We start from the raw sequence: 16,408 nt of genomic DNA on the forward strand, positions 1-16,408 counted from the left end.
AGGGGAAGAAATTTGTATAGTTGTAGCAGGATTTTTTAAATGTGTGGAAAAGTACAGAATGAACTATTAGCATTGGTTATCTGGAAAGGATGGGATTAAAGAGGAAGGTTATTAATGTTACCCTCATGCACCTCTGAATTGTTTAATATGATAAAAATAAATATGCATTACTTTTATAATGTGAAAAATCCAGTAATGCTAAGGGAAGGGAGGGAGGGAGGAAGGGAGTAGACAGAGGGAGGGAGAAAAGGGGAGAAGAAAGGGGAAAAGAAAAAAAAGATAAAGAAAGAGCTGTGATCTTTGACCAAAGTAGATGGAAGCCTTATATGATCCTTACACAGCTTCCAGGATCATGCCTGGTTCTGTATGGATATTAGGAATTTTAGGCATGGCATTGACCTAATAGATCATGACTCTGAATTACCTGTTCCCTCCTCCTTCAGAGTCTGCCAGGTTCCCAGGGGTCCAGAGAGAAGACTCTCTTTGTTGTTACAATTCAGGAAGAACTTTTACTTTCCAAATTGAATGTCTATGGCATCTCCCTTGAATAACAAATGTAAAACTCATTTGCCTACCATATTTACCTTTCTCTCTCTGATATGTAAGCTTCTCATGCCCCTAGAGCTCTTTGGAGTTTTCCCCTAGAGGAATAGACACAGGGAGGATCCTGTATTCTGCATCCTTGGCCAGCATGACACCAGAGATGTGCATACACACATTGCTTCCTGGATCCCACCCTGTCCTCAGCTCAGCTCTCAGATTCCATGCCAGCAAAGTATACAAATATCTTAGTAGCTGCCACAAGCAGCTCTTGAGCTTTTATCAGCTGGAGATCTACGATGCATCAGCACAAAGCTTCAAAGGTCCTTCGAGGTAGAATGATGCAGTAGAAAACACTCAAGACTCAAACACTTTTTAAAATGATAAAACACTGTGCTGGTGAAAGTGCAGAGAGAAGGGCACACTCACATCCTATTGGTTTGAGGATAAACAGCTACCTTATCTCTGAAAAGCAGCTTGGTAATACAGCTGAAGGATCTTAAAAATGTTTCTATATTTTAAAGAAATCTGCTTTCCTAAGGAAATAATCAAGAAATAGCAAAAATGTTTATGTATCTCAAATGGTTGTTGTGGCAATTAATAAGTTAATTTATGTAAAGTGCTTAGAATAGTTCCAGGTACCTAGAAAGCCCTGTATAACTATTAGCTAATAATAATAACTGTTATCCTTCCCCTATTTAAATTTCCCTTGCTTTTTAACCTTCTAAGATACCTTTGTATTATATTTATAACCAAGAAAAAATATTTTAAAATATAGATGTCAATCTTAAGGAAATAACCTAAAATTTTTAAATGCTTTATGCCCAACGATGTTCATATTATCATTTATAATCATGACAAGCTGGAAATAACTTCCATGTTCAAAAATAAGGGATTGATTAAGTAAATGACAATGCCTCCTTATGAGGGAGCACTTGGCAGAAATTAAAAATGATAACCCTGAGGAATTTTAATAACTTTTGGAAATGCTAATGTTCTCAAATTAGGAAGGGAAAAAGGACACAAGATCATATACTTTCAACTGTGGTCCCAAAAAAATGAGGGATGGGGGAGTGAGGAGGGGCCTAGAAGAAATTCTCACAAAATGTTAGCTAATACCTTCTTCCTGCACCTAAATCCCAACTCCTTAATGGGGTTCAATAAATTCCAAGGTATATAAACTTTCAGGGAATAAGCAGATGACAGTTTCTTAAAACAGGGGGCCCAGAATAGCCCTCTTCCCACAGAACTCATGGAACATTAAAGCAGGAAGAGGCCTTGGAGGGGATGGTGGTACATGGCATGGGGGAAGCTGCAAGAGTTGTGGAGTAAGACCAACCAGCCTTCAAATCCTACCTGCACTCTACACCCTCTGGTGGCCGGGCAGGTGATGTAACCTCTCTCAACCTCTATTTCTTCCTCAGTAAGTTGGCAGTAAGCAGAGTACCTACACTATACATAAATAAAGCCATGGGCTAGCTATACCTAACATGTTCTCAGCACCTATGAACTGGAGAGGCAGTGGTAATGACTGGTGGCCTTTCCAAGAGCCTCTGTCTCACCATGAGTAAATTGTGGCCTTATGAGGTAAAGGGACTTGTACAAGTCACTCACCAGAACTCAATCAAAACAGACCCCAAGGGGCTTCCCTGGTGGCGCAGTGGTTGAGAGTCCGCCTGCCGATGCAGGGGACACGGGTTCATGCCCTGGTCCGGGAAGATCCCACATGCCGCGGAGCGGCTGGGCCCGTGAGCCATGGCCGCTGGGCCTGCGCGTCCGGAGCCTGTGCTCCGCAACGGAAGAGGCCACAACAGTGAGACACCCGCATACCGCAAAAAAAAAAAAAAAAAAAAAAACAGACCCCAAGCCTCCCATTTCCCGTTCTCTGGGCAAGAACTTCCTCCCTTGAGACCCTTTTTTCTTGCTTTGCCCCCTCCGGCTCCATTTTCCCTTTTGGAAACAGCTGAAATTATCACTTTGATATTTAAAAACGCAAGTTACTAATATGTGCCCAAAGTAATAAATGTTTTAGAGTTTCAATTAAATTAAATGCAGGAAAGCTGGATCCCTTTTCTGTATCTAATGAGTCACACAGACCCATTACCCCACTACCCATTAATTCTAACAAGGTCAGCTCATTACCGGAGTCTCCTCATTATTGCGTAATGAACCTGGGCAGGGTGTGCCGTGAGCAGACCCGCAGACATACCAGAAGCCTGAGCCTCTGGAGTTTCTGTGCCATCCTCTCGCCCATTGAAACTCAGGCCTCAGAGCTGAGGGCAGTTCATACACACAAAGGCCAGAGGTGCCAGGGAAATGTATCTGAGACTTACACGTCTAGCCTAGACATCGGGTAGCCCCAGCTCCCATTTCTCCTGATGCTACAGCACAGCAATCTTCCACAGTGTGTTTCCCATCTGTTGTTTCTTTCTCCCAAGCTAGAATCTCTACTTCTTCTTTTTTTTTCTTTTTTTAAGCCACACCACGCGGCACATGGGATCTTAGTTCCTCGACCAGGGATCAAACCCGTGCCCCCAGCAGTGGAGGCACAGAGCCCTAACAACTGGTCCGCCAGGGAAGTCCCTAGAATCTCTACATCTTAAGGGATTACTCCTTAATACTTATTGACCATCTACCCTGTGTCAAGCACAGTGCTAGACACCATTATTATCACCATCTTGCAGATGAGGAAAATGAATCCCAACCTCAGAGTGGTTAAGTAGTTTGCCCAAGGACACACAGTTAATAAGTAGCAGGGATGGAATTTGAGCCCTGATTCCAAACCCCATAGTCTTAACTGCCAAGTTTTTCCTCTCTCTTCTGAGAGGCATTCCAAATGGACTGGAGACAGGGACCACCCATCTTATTCCCTGTTGCATCTCCAGTGTACCCCATACGGCTGATGTGAGGATTCAATGAGATAATGGAAGAAAAGCGCCTTGACAAAGTGTAGAGATTATTGGTGCTAACACATAAGCAAATATGATTATAGTGCTGGGCACTCAGTAGATGATCATTAACTATTTAGAATGAGAGAACTTTATATCTTAACTTCAGAAAACACCTGTCACAACTGTCTCATTTTTAAGGAGAGGGAAAATAATTTGTTTAAGATGATGGAAGTAATTAAAAACAGAAGAGGGGTTGAGTTCAAGTCTGTTCTCCCTTCTCCTCCCCAGTGGCTTTAAAAGCCAGTTCCCTGTGGTGCTGGAGCTTTGCAGAGTTCATACAGAATGAACTCTGAATGAGGAAGATGATAAGGACTGACTATAGTCCCCCACAATGTCACTCCTCCAACCCGGGTGCCTCTGCTTTTATGCCTCTTTAAACTGGGCGTCTGTACAGGAGTTCATGCGACAAAGGGCTCTAGTGGTTTAAAGAAAAATGTTCAAAAAGTGGACTTTATATTTCACTGTTGGATCATGCAGAACTATATAGAGAAATATGAGAGATTTTACACACCCCTCTCAAAACTGACAGATCAAGTAAACGAAAACTAAACAAATATATAGAAGATATTCTTGATGCAATGAATAACCTAGACCTAGTAAAATATACGAAACTTGGCACCCATCAAATGAGGAACATGAACGCTTTCTAGCACTTACTGTAACTTTTACAAAAATAAGGGACACAAAGGAAGGTTCCAAATATCCCAAAGAATCAACATCATGTGGAATCTGTTCTCTGATCACAGCAGAATAAAATTAACAATTTTAATGACAGCTTAAAAATTCAATATATCTACAAACTAAAACAAAAATATTGCTGCTGAATAATCCGTGGGTTAAAGAGAAATCCAAGAATTAAATTATAAAACACTTCTACTCAAAAAACAAGGAAATCGGGCTTCCCTGGTGGCACAGAGGTTGAGAGTCCGTCTGCCGATGCAGGGGACACGGGTTCATGCCCCGGTCCGGGAAGATCCCACATGACGTGGAGCGGCTAGGCCAGTGAGCCATGGCCGCTGAGCCTGAGCGTCCGGAGCCTGTGCTCCGCAACGGGAGAGGCCACAGCAGTGAGAGGCCCTCGTACCGCAAAACCAAACAAAAAACAACCAAAAAAACCCCCAAGGAAATCAATGCATATCGAAACTTGTAGAAAATGGCAAAGCAGTACTAAAAGAAAAAATCTAGTTTTAAATATAACTAACAGAAACAATAAAAAAATTGAAGGAGCAAGCTAAGTGTTCAACTCAACAAAAGAGTATAAGATACACCAAAAGATACAGTGAATTAAAGAAAAATGGAGAAGAGTGTGGAGATTCCTTAAAAAACTAAAAATAGAACTACCATATGACCCAGCAATCCTGCTGCTGGGCATATACCCTGAGAAAACCATAATTCAAAAAGACACATGCACCCCAGTGTTCATTGTAGCGCTATTTACAGTAGCCTGGACATAGAACAACCTAAATGTTCATTGACAGATGAATGGATAAAGAAGATGTAGTACATATATACCATGGAATATTACTCAGCCATAAAAAGGAATGAAATTGGGTCACTTGTAGAGATGTGGATGGACCTAGGATCTGTCAGAGTGAAGTAAGTCAGAAAGAGAAAAACAAGTATCATGTATTAACGCATATATGTGGAATCTAGAAAAATGGTACAGATGAACCTATCTGCAGGGCAGGAATAGAGATGCAGATGTAGAGAATGGACGTGCAGACACGGGGGAGGGCAGAGAGGGTGTGATGAATTGAGAGATTGGGATTGACATATATACACTACCCTGTGTAAAACAGATAGCCAGTGGGAACCTGCTGTATAGCGCAGGGAGCTCTGGGGTGACCTAGATGGGTGGGATGGGGGGGATGGGAGGGAGGGGATATACGTATACTTATAGCTGATTCACTTCGTAGTACAGCAGAAACTAACACAATATTGTGAAGCAACTATACCCCAATTAAAAAAAATTTTAATGTAAAAAAAGAAAAATATAGAAACGAATATAAAAATAAAAAATAACAAAAATGAAAAAAATCAAAAATGGGGCTTGAAAAATAGTAATAATGTGGGCAAACTCTGGAATGACTGATTTAAAAGTTTAAAAGATACCATGCAAAGTTTTAAAACCAGAGATTGATATTAAATATAATTTTTTTCTTTTTAAATTATAAACCATATGTGAATAAAACAAGAAAATCTAAATGAAATATGTAAATTTCTTAAACTATATATAATTAATAAAATTGGTGCAAAAATAAGTATAAAACTTAAGTAATCTAATGAGTCATTAAAGAAATTAAGAAGATAATAAAAGTCCTTCTCTCCAAAAAACAGCACCAGGATTAGATGATTTGATAAAAGACTTCTAACAAACTTTCGAGGAAGAGATAACAATCCCTCTTTTATACAAGTTGTTTTTTAAAAAGAAAGAGAGAGAGAGAGAAAGAGATTTTCAATCTATTTTTATGAGGCTTAGAAAACTTTACCAAAAGCTAGGAGAGAAAATTATAAGTAAAGAAAAATTATATGACTATTCATTTAATCATATATATGAAAATTGTGAGTAAAATGTTAGCTTTTAATTTTTTGGAAAAAGTCTCTCATGACCAACTAGGATTTATTCAAGAAAAGCAAACGTGGTTAAACATGAGAAAAAAATCATCCATATCATTTTCTACAATCATGCACAAAAGGAGAAAAAGTCACATTCTTATCTCAATAGTTACAGAAAAGGCATTTTACAAATTTCAATACTTAATCACGAAAAACTCTCAGAAAACTAGGAGTTGAAAGAACTTTCCTTAAGTTGATAAAAGCTATATTCCATAGACCTACATCAAATATTCAATTTAATGAAAACCCTTTAGATATATTCTTCTAAAATCTTCAAATCTTCTTTAAATCAAGAATAAGCTAAGGTTTCAACTATCACCAGTACCATTCAAAATAATACTGGAAACCTTGCCCAATTCAATAAGACAAGAAAGATAGGGGTCTCCCTGGTGGCACAGCGGTTAACAATCTGCCTGCCAATGCAAGGGACAAAGGTTCGAGCCCTGGTCTGGGAAGACCCCACATGCTGCTGGGCAACTAAGCCCGTGTGCCACAACTACTGAGCCTGCACTCTAGAGCCCGTGAGCCACAACTACTGAGTCGACGTGCCACAACTATCGAAGCCCGCGTGCCTAGAGCCCGGGCTCCGCAACAAGAGAAGCCACCGCAATGAGAAGCCCACACACCGCAATGAAGAGTAGCCCCCGCTCGCTGCAGCTAGAGAAAGCCACACACAGCAACGAAGAACCAAAAGCAGCCAAAAATAAAATGAATAAATAAGTGTATATTAAAAAAGAGAGATAAAAGCATAATATGAGAAGGAAAGAGACAAAACTGTCATTATTAGCAGATGATATAATCATCTGTATTTTAAAAACTGACATAATCAAGAAACAAACTAAAAGAACTAATAATAGAATTTGGTAAAATTGCCAGATTTAAGATAAATTTATAAAATGCAATAGCATGTGTCTACACCAGCAATAACCAATAGAAAACAGAAATTTATTTACAACAGGAACAAAAATGATAAAATAGTTAAGAGCAATAAGGGAAGAATGTATACCACTATTATTTCAAAATATATTTAATGGCATAAAAGAAGAATTGAAGAAAGAGAGGGTTATGCTCATGGATGCAATTACTTCACATTTGTAATGATGTTAATTTTCCCCTTATTTATCTATTAACTCTGTGTAATTCTAATTTAAATTTCAGGAGAATTTTCTAAGAAATTTGACAAATCATATCCTTCAAATGAATCCTCCTCCCTTTATAAAAACAAGCAAGTTGGTTTCTGTTTCCTATAGCTAAGGGTAAAATAACTCTAACATGAATTACATTACTAGGATTTAAGAAAGGAGACCTAGAGACCAGGACAATGACTATGATACTCTTGTAAGACTTCTGGCAATTTTCATCATGTCCATATCTGTCATTGTTGTGACACCCCCATTCGCTATAGCCTCAGGTTTTCAATCTGCAAAGCAATCTCTGGCAATGTTTTACAATGTCTGTTTCAAAACACCAACTGGGGTTAGTGTTAGGAAATCAGAATCCTGCCCTGCCCAGATCTTCTGTGGTGAATATCTGCCGCATTCAGTCTTCTTGACTTCTGTATTTCTTCTTCATGGACACTTCCCTTCCCCACCCCCCAAGTGATTCTGGTGATGCTAATCACTCAAGTGATCTTGCTTTCTCTACTACTCAGATGGCCAACTTGTGTACCCCTTCTCTTTGGACACCTCTTGTGAGCATGTGACCCAAGCAAGGCTAATCAGAGTCCATTTAGGAGTTGACATGAAACTGAAAGAGAAGCTCTGGGACTCTTTCCTCTGGGATCAATGTTTGTGATCAATATCTTGTATCAATGATACAAGCCTAGAATTCCTAGACCTATTTTTACCATCATGTGGAGAAAGCCTCCCTATGGATGAAGCCAATATATACATAAGAAGAACTTTAAAAAAGAGAGAGGGAGCTTTACTGACATTGTTTAACTGCTAGATCCAGCCATGCCTGAAGCCAACACGCCCCTTTGATTTCCCAAGTAGGAAAGCCATTAACAGTTGTTTAGTTTCTACTTAAGTTGGTTTGAGTTAGCTTTCTATTACTTGTAACAGAATGAGCCCTAATTAGTCTGCATATTATAACAGAAGCTCTAAGCAAGTGTTTCAGTTTTATAAGCTCCCTGGGAGAGTCTGTTACACACTCAAGTTTAAGAATTAATCTATGGCTTCTTCAGGATCTAAATGACAGGAAGTAGAGCAGAATACTGGGTTTAAGCAAAATGAACATACAACCCATGATCTAGCCCCTGCCTACCCCTCTAACTTAGATTCATGCCATTTTCTACCTCTCCCACAGGGGGCTTCTTTTAGTTCCTCCAACAGGACATTGCTTACCTCAGGACACTTGCATGTGCTTATCCCCTCATTCTTCAACACAGCTTGCTGGTTCTCCATTTTTAGGTTCCAGATTAACTCTCAGAGAGTCCTTTCCTAACCACCTCATGGAAAGGAGGTCACCTCTCTCACTATCCATTATCTTTTTCACGTTGGTTTTCATTAACAGCTTTTACCAAGTTTATAACTACTTATTAGTCAACCTGTTTTTGTCTGCTTCCCCTATTAGAATGTAAGCACCAAGGGAGTGAGCACTGAGTCTGTCTTGATCACCATTATCTTCCCCATGCCTGGCACACAGCCTGAGGCCTAGCAGGATTTCCAGTAAATATATTTGAGTAAATGAATGAATCACCACTTACCCATCAGCCCTCCTCGGGAAAAGCAAGGAAGGGAAGCCAGCATTCACTCATCACCTCCCTCAGCTGAGTCAAGCAACAAAGAGAAAAGAAAAGGGGGTAGGAGAAGAAGTGGGCAACATGCTTCCACGGGAATCTGCAGATCTGTATGATGTGCCAACCCTGTACATGCTTCTGGGAGGAACAAAGAATCATCAGCTAACCCACAGCAAGATGTGGTCCCTGTCTTCAAAAAGCTTCTCATCCGGCTAGAGAAACCTTTAAAATAAGGAGCTACTAGGGCAGAGGGAGAAACGCACAAGAACAGCAACTCCAAAATTACACTTCATCTTTGCAGACACCATTAACATCTTATGGCAAAATAATTTGTGAACCTAACAGAGAACACAGAGGGGGAAAGAACAGATGCATCTCGACCATACCAAGGGGGAAAAGCTGCAATTAAACACACATCCCTCATTCAACAGCCCGCAGGCTCTACGGCTAGGCTCGGGGCTGGTGCCGCATCTCTTTCTTCCTCAGTAACTTAGTCTCATTTTCCCCTTCTGGCGCCTTATTTCAGTAATGGGTTTGTTATTATAGCTCCGAAGTCAGAGCGACACATGAGAACAGGGGAAATGAGAGGAAGAAAAAGAGCTGAACGTGAACAGAAGGCTCTTGCCTGAGAGCCCTTGCTACATTAAGATACAGAGGGAGGACGGTGTCCTCTCACTCATATTTGCCTTTCTCCTTCTGTGGCGCTCTCTGAAATGAGCTGCCGGGTAACAGAAGAGGCTGTCTTTGCGAGCGTGTCTGTTCGGATCCCTGAAAGAATTAAATTACATTCAAGAGGCACATACTTAGGTCCCTATTAGGTGAAGGAAAGGAGGAGGGACCTTATAGGTAGTAAATGTCGCTTCCCTGCCAGGCTCTACTCTGGGTGCTGAGAAAACACTGGTAAAGAAGAAAGCCAATGCCCCTCACCCCATGGTACTTATACACTAGTGAGGAGAGAGAAAGATAAACAAATAAGATAGATAAGACAGAAAAAAAAAAAACAAAAATATAAGATCGCAGGAATAGATGCAGGCAAATCTGAAATTCCATCCTGCCTAGAAGATGTTTCACCTGGGAAAGTGAGCTTGCAGGAAACACTGAGTCCGCAGATCAGTAAACAGGAGTCTGGAGAGTGACAGGAACCTAAGAACGGATGAGTCGGAGCTCCCTGAGGACAGAGGGGATCCTCACCTCAACCAGCTGACACACCAGCCACAGGGACTTGAAGGGCTGTGACTTCTAACAAAAAACCACTGCTCCCTCCCCAGCTTTGTGTAGCTGTCTTCACGCACTGAAACTCTTACGTCTTTTAATTATATTAAAGAAACGTGTGTCCTTTGCCCAGGTGTGTTAGTATCTCTTATCAGTCACAGTCACCCTTGAGACACCCATACAAAGGTAACTTCAGAGAGTGACAGAAGTCTAAGGCGGAAATGAAACCGAGGAATGTGACACTGAGGGCCTGGGAAGGGGAAAACAACATTCACTTGGGTGCTGCAGCAAAGGCCTCTCTGAGGAGGGCATGAAAGGAGGCCGCCAGGGCCAAGACCAGACGGAGGGCACAGCAAAGGCAAGCGCCTGGGGGTGGAAGCAAGACTGAGCATTCGAGGGGCAGAGTGAAGGTCACGTGGCCTCAGGTGTGACGCCCCCAGACCAGCAACATCAGCATCCCGTGGGAACTTCTGAGAAGGGAACATTCTCGGGTCTCACGCAAGAGTCCGAAACTCCGGGAGTGCAGCCCAGCCATGTGTGTTTAACAAGCCCTCCAGGTGATTCTGAGGCACATGCAGTGTGAGAGCCACGAGGCTGGAGGATGGTGAGAGAAGCGTGGACTTGGAGGAAGCGCTGAGCCAAAGCCTCCTTTAGAAGTGAATTCCCAAATCAGGACAGTAAGCCAGCCGGTTCATCTGAGATTTTCATCATCGGATCCTCAGCACCTACCATGTTGCCTACTACAGAGTAAATGCTTCATACCTGTTTATTGAACAAATAAATTGATATAAATATGGAGCCTCTACTTTGGTCGGATACTAGTTACTGGGCAAAGTTAGGTAAGATCAACAGTAGCTTATGATCTACAAGTGGAAAGAAAAGAGACAAATGCAAAGGAAAAAATGAGACCACTAGAATCAGATGCACTGATATTGACAAGAAATGAGAGGCGAAGATATCCTGAAGCAAGGAGGGTCAGAAAAAACGAAAAAGCAGACAGAAGAGCTCAATAAGCACAAAGGTGGCCGCATTTAGCTTTGGGGCAAACAGCGTAGTTCATTAACCCCCTAGGGAATGACTACATTAATGGCATGGAACAACTATCATTCACTTGTTGTCTCCAAGTAAACCAGAAATGGTATATTGACTCAATCGATTAAAGAAAAACACACACACAAAAAAATAAGAGTCTCTACTTATATAGAAAAATCCTCAGCTTTAAGGAAAATTCCACTACCCAAAATGCTTCATTTCCTGCGTCATTTTAGATAGCCAAGATTTTTACGTATTGCTATTATTTCTATTACCAAAGCGCTCTCACAGCCCATAGTAGGGGATATTGGTGCTAACCAGGTCCACCTGGAAGCTGTCCAGAGGCCCCCTCTGAGAGCCTCCTGAGCCAATGCGAGCAGGGAAGCCCAAGCCAGCTAAGCCCCTCTAGCTGTCAGGACGTCCGGTAGGGCATGAGTCATTCTGAGACCAGAGGCCAGCCTCTCTATTGAACCTCTCCATAACAGAGTGGATTTTAATAGACTCTTCCTCGCCTCCTTCCTTCCTCCCCTTCTGGCAGTTGGCAAATTCCTGGGATGAAAGCACCTCCCAGGTTTCTTTCATTCACCTCTGTCTCCAGATCAGAGAGAGAGCCTGGCCCACATAAGAGAACACGGGAGCCATCAAGAGAAGCCTCACCTTCCTCTGACCACTTCCCAGGGAAAAAGTCCTTGACTGTCTAATCCAAATCCTTCCTGCTGCATGAAGCTCTTTTTCTCCGACTGAATTTGGAAGATCCCTCAGCTAAGGAGAAAAAAAAAAAAAGTACTTCATTATGGATGTAGCTGTTCACAATTGATTTTCCTTCTTCATCTACATTTCCATATCTTGAATATTTGTCTTACTATTTTTTTTTCTATCACTATTCTCCTGTCAACAGTCTATGTTTCATTAAGGACTCACTTCCTATATTAGCGAAAATACCAATGAAATAGCCCTGGAAGTTATTTTCGGTGTGTCTAGCGTGTGCGCGTGCATGCACACACGCACACGCACACACACACACACACACACACACACACACACACACAAAGAAGATATTAATAAATAGACCTAGACTCCAAATCATCAAAGGTAGCTACACATGAACTGGGCTGTCTAGAGAGTCTGGGCTGTCTACAGCATTCCCTGTAATCAGGAGGTAAGGTTACTTCTGGTCAGTAGTTCAAGGAACAGTTGAAATATTGGATTAGATGTCCCCAGAAGTCCTTCCTTGCTGAACTGCTGTGACATTCCGTGATGCAGTGAGCCTCCAAGCTTGAACATGAATTTGAGCAGGAGCTAAGAGGAGAACAGGGAGGGAGTAGCACAGGTTTGCTGGGCTTATCTGGTGCCAAAAGATATGCTAGGCGTATTCGGAGAGCCCTGCATTGGCAGTGCAGTGGCATCTGTGATGGCATCATCATCACCATTGCAAACATTCCACCAGCACCTACATTGTGAATTATTTCAGTCCACCTTACAACAGACCTATCAGACGTGACGGTTATTAGGCCCATGTCACTATGAAGAAGAACGAGGAATGGAGAAGTTGGACTCTCCATCATCACAAAGCTGGTAATAGATCCAAGACTCAAACCCAGGCTGTCTGGCTACATCACGCTGCCTCCCAAAAGGGTTGTAATGACCCCTTGCAATTTAAGCATTTTTAGCATTTTATATGCTAAAAATAATGAACAAGACCTGTTTTTATCCTTACAGAAGTCTCCTGAGGCCAGGAAGTTATCCCTAAATGACACATTGGAGACAGAAGGTAAAGGAGGAGGATGACTTGTCCACGGTCACCTAGCAATCAGAGGCAGAGCCTCTTGGTACTCTGCCCACATGTCCTCTTCCTGTCCCCACACTGCCTGGCTCTCCTGCAGCTCCTAGCCTAGTTACCTAGGCAGCAAAGTAGCACTTGGTTAATCCCCTGCCTGCAAATTGGCTACTCAGCCATGCACCCTGAGGTCTCAGATACATCCTACTCACAGCCACCAACTCCCTAGGGAAATAAAGGGCCAGAGAGAGAAGGGAATTAAGAAAGAAAGATGATGCTCAGGGTGCAAAACTAACAGACATCTCTGATGCACCCTTTCCTTCAATTTCCTATGCCTACCAGTCCTCAAACCCTAGAGACAATAATAATAGATTCCCATTTTGCTGATGAGGTTGAGTGGTCTCCTCGCTGTCCTGCCTCCCCTATCACACCTATCCTTTTCTCTCCTGACTATTAGGATAACCTCCTTACCGGCATCTTTTCTTCCCCTCCTCTTGCTGCTGCAATTCTGTCCGCATGGGATGCAGGGCTATGCCTCCTGGATCACTTCTGATCATGGCCCCCTCCTCCTCAAAGACTTCCAATAGCTCCCAGCTACTTACAAAGACAAATCCCAACCTGCTCTTCAGTCCCTCCATGATTTGGCCACAAACCACGTTTTCAGCCTTATCTTTACTACTTATATATGAGCTCCAGTCACAGTAGTACTCCAGAAAAAGAACCCAAGAAAGTTCCATGTACACACTTCTCATGATGACTTCTCTGCTGGAACCCTTTGCCTATTTAAGGCTGTACTCAGATGCCACCCATCATGGAAATTTCTCCCCCTCCCCTCTTGGTCTCAATCTCTATGCTACCCCCATCACCCACTAGTATTGTATTCTGTATCCTAAATATGTTTGACAATGTCTGCCCCATGGTCTCCGGCAAAAGTCAACCTGCTCTTACCATACGATCAAGCAATTCCACTCCTTGGTATTGACCCAAAGGAGTTGAAAAGTGATGTCCACACAAAAATCTTCACACCCATGTTTATAGCAGCTTTATTTATAATTGCCAAAAGCTGGAAGCAACCAAGATGTCCCTCAGTAGGTGATGAATAAATAAACTGTGGAACGGCCAGACAGTGGAATATTATTCAATGCTAAAAAGAAATGAGCTACCAAGACGTGAAAATACATGGAGGAACCTAAGTAAAAGAAGCCAATATTAAAAGGCTACGTACCGTATGAGTTCGACTGCGTGACACTGTGGAAAAGGTAAAACTATGGAGACAGTAAAAAGATCAGCGGTTGGCAGGGGTTAGTGGGGAGGGATGAACAGGCAGAGCACAGAGGATTTTTAGGGCCGTGAAGCTACTCTTCGTGATATTTATAATGGTGGATATATGGCATTACACATTTGTCCCAAACTGCAGACTGTACAACACCAAGCGTGAACCCCATTGTAAACTATGGACTTTGGGTGATGCTGACGTGTCCGTGCAGGGTCATCAGTCGTAACAAATGTACCCCTCTGGTGGATGATGGCGATAGTGAGGGAGGCCGTGCACGTGTGGGGAAGGAGGGATATGGGAACTCTCTGTACCTCCCCTCAATTTTGCTGTGAACCTAGCTCCTCTAAAAAATAACGTCTATTTTTTTTAAATATCTGCTCATGCATGATAAGCCCCTTAAGAGAATGAGGCATGCCTTCTGCTCCTGTATACCCTTCGTGGCCTAGCCCTCCCACCATCACAGCAGGTGCTGATAAATGTTTGTTGAATTGAATTAAATTGAGAGGTCATCTGGGGGGAAAGAGCTAGAACTTTACCATGATTTGGACTCTGAGACGACAGGGAAGTTGAAGGACCAGTGACCTCTCTCTTCAGAACTCAATTATCTGCATAAGAACAAACATCTCTGATATCTAGCTATTAATTTGCTCACAATCATCTCGGCCTCCAAAGTTCACAAATGTCCCTTTCAATTTCTCAGCCACATTGTTCATAGGAAATGAGATTCTCCCCTCATTCACCGCATCACAGTAACCCTTGTACCATCTCCCTTCCCCACCCTACCCCCCAAATCTCCTCGCACATTCTTACTCTTTTCTGTTTGCCACAATGAACCCCCTGGGCATCAAAATGCCCGTCATCACAGCTTCCTTGGGGCCTGTTAGGGGACCCATCATTTCCTGCTCAGCTTCCTAAATCAATAGCTGAGGACCACAGGTCTTACTGGCAGCCTGAGTCAAAGGAATCTATTCTAATTAATCCTCCACATGAAAATGATGGCCTTCAGCCATCTTGCAGGCAGAAGCCAACAAACCTGGAGTGAAAGGAAAATAAAGTGCAGGCCTGGCTTCCTATGAAATCAATACAACCTGACTCTGAGCTCTGTTCTGGGTCACACAGAAGGGGCAGCAAGTGTGGCCGAGATCACTGGAGAGGTCCCTGACCATGAATCTGACAGCTGGGGTGCAGGAGCTAAGGACCCCCATTGTACCACAGACCCCAGAGGATGAAGGCCCTTTGATACACATTCATTCATGATTAACAGTGATTTACAAAATTCAAATGCTTCCACGTGCTTGACATGACAGTATCTTGAATACGCAGGAAATGGGCAAATCTGAGAGTGAATGAGACAAGAGAAGAGAAAATTCACATCGTTATTGAGGTTATTCTGCAACAAGGCAGTTGGACAGTCCAATGTTCAGTGACCAACCAGCACATCACACAATTTCAGGGATGGCTCAGCCAGTCCCTGACGGGGAGTGATGTGGGCCACCTAGCAGGTCATGGCCAAGGAAGGCTCGGGAGGGTGGCAGTGCCCACAGTCAGGGAGAAGCGATGCTCCTCTTCCAGATGACCCACTGCAAAGTAGAAAGACTGTGACATGAGTTGCAGCCCACGCCTGGCTTTAAGTCCACTTCTTTCTACCTGCATGACTTTAAGCAAGTTACTTAGCTTCTCTGAGTTTATTTCCTCATCTGGAAAATGGGATAAACAGTAACAGTACTTAGTTAACCAGCTTGCTGTGAAACTGTCTTCATGGTGGGATGGTGTGTGAAATACTAAATGATGTGATTTTTCCCCTTCATCCTTCTAAGTCCAAGATCCTCCCTTACCCACTGAGTGGGTCGGAACAATTAGGTCAAGACTATCCCAAGAATGAGAAGTTTCACAAAAGAACTCAAGGACAAAGAGAGCAAAATTTCTCACGTCGGACTTTGTTGCAAGTATAATACAGGAAAGGCTAGGAAGAAAGTCAACACACACACACACACACACACACACGCACGCACGCACACCCATTCTTCCACTGTACCACTATGCTTATAGAATTCTCCACCCTTAGGAGGAAGAGAACAGTTGAAGGAAAAATGAGAAATCTCAGACACTAATAATAGGCCCTGTGCCCCATCATGGCCATCCTCATCCCACTTTCCAATTTCTTCCGGGGTTCTGGGAGTATGGCAACCCATCCTATCAAACCCTAGGTCATTCTGTGAGTAGAGAAACAAGAGGGCCCCATAGGGTCAAGGACAGAGAGGACC

The sequence above is a fragment of the Phocoena sinus genome, chromosome 3 (assembly GCF_008692025.1).
Source record: "Phocoena sinus isolate mPhoSin1 chromosome 3, mPhoSin1.pri, whole genome shotgun sequence".
NCBI lineage: Eukaryota > Metazoa > Chordata > Mammalia > Artiodactyla > Phocoenidae > Phocoena > Phocoena sinus.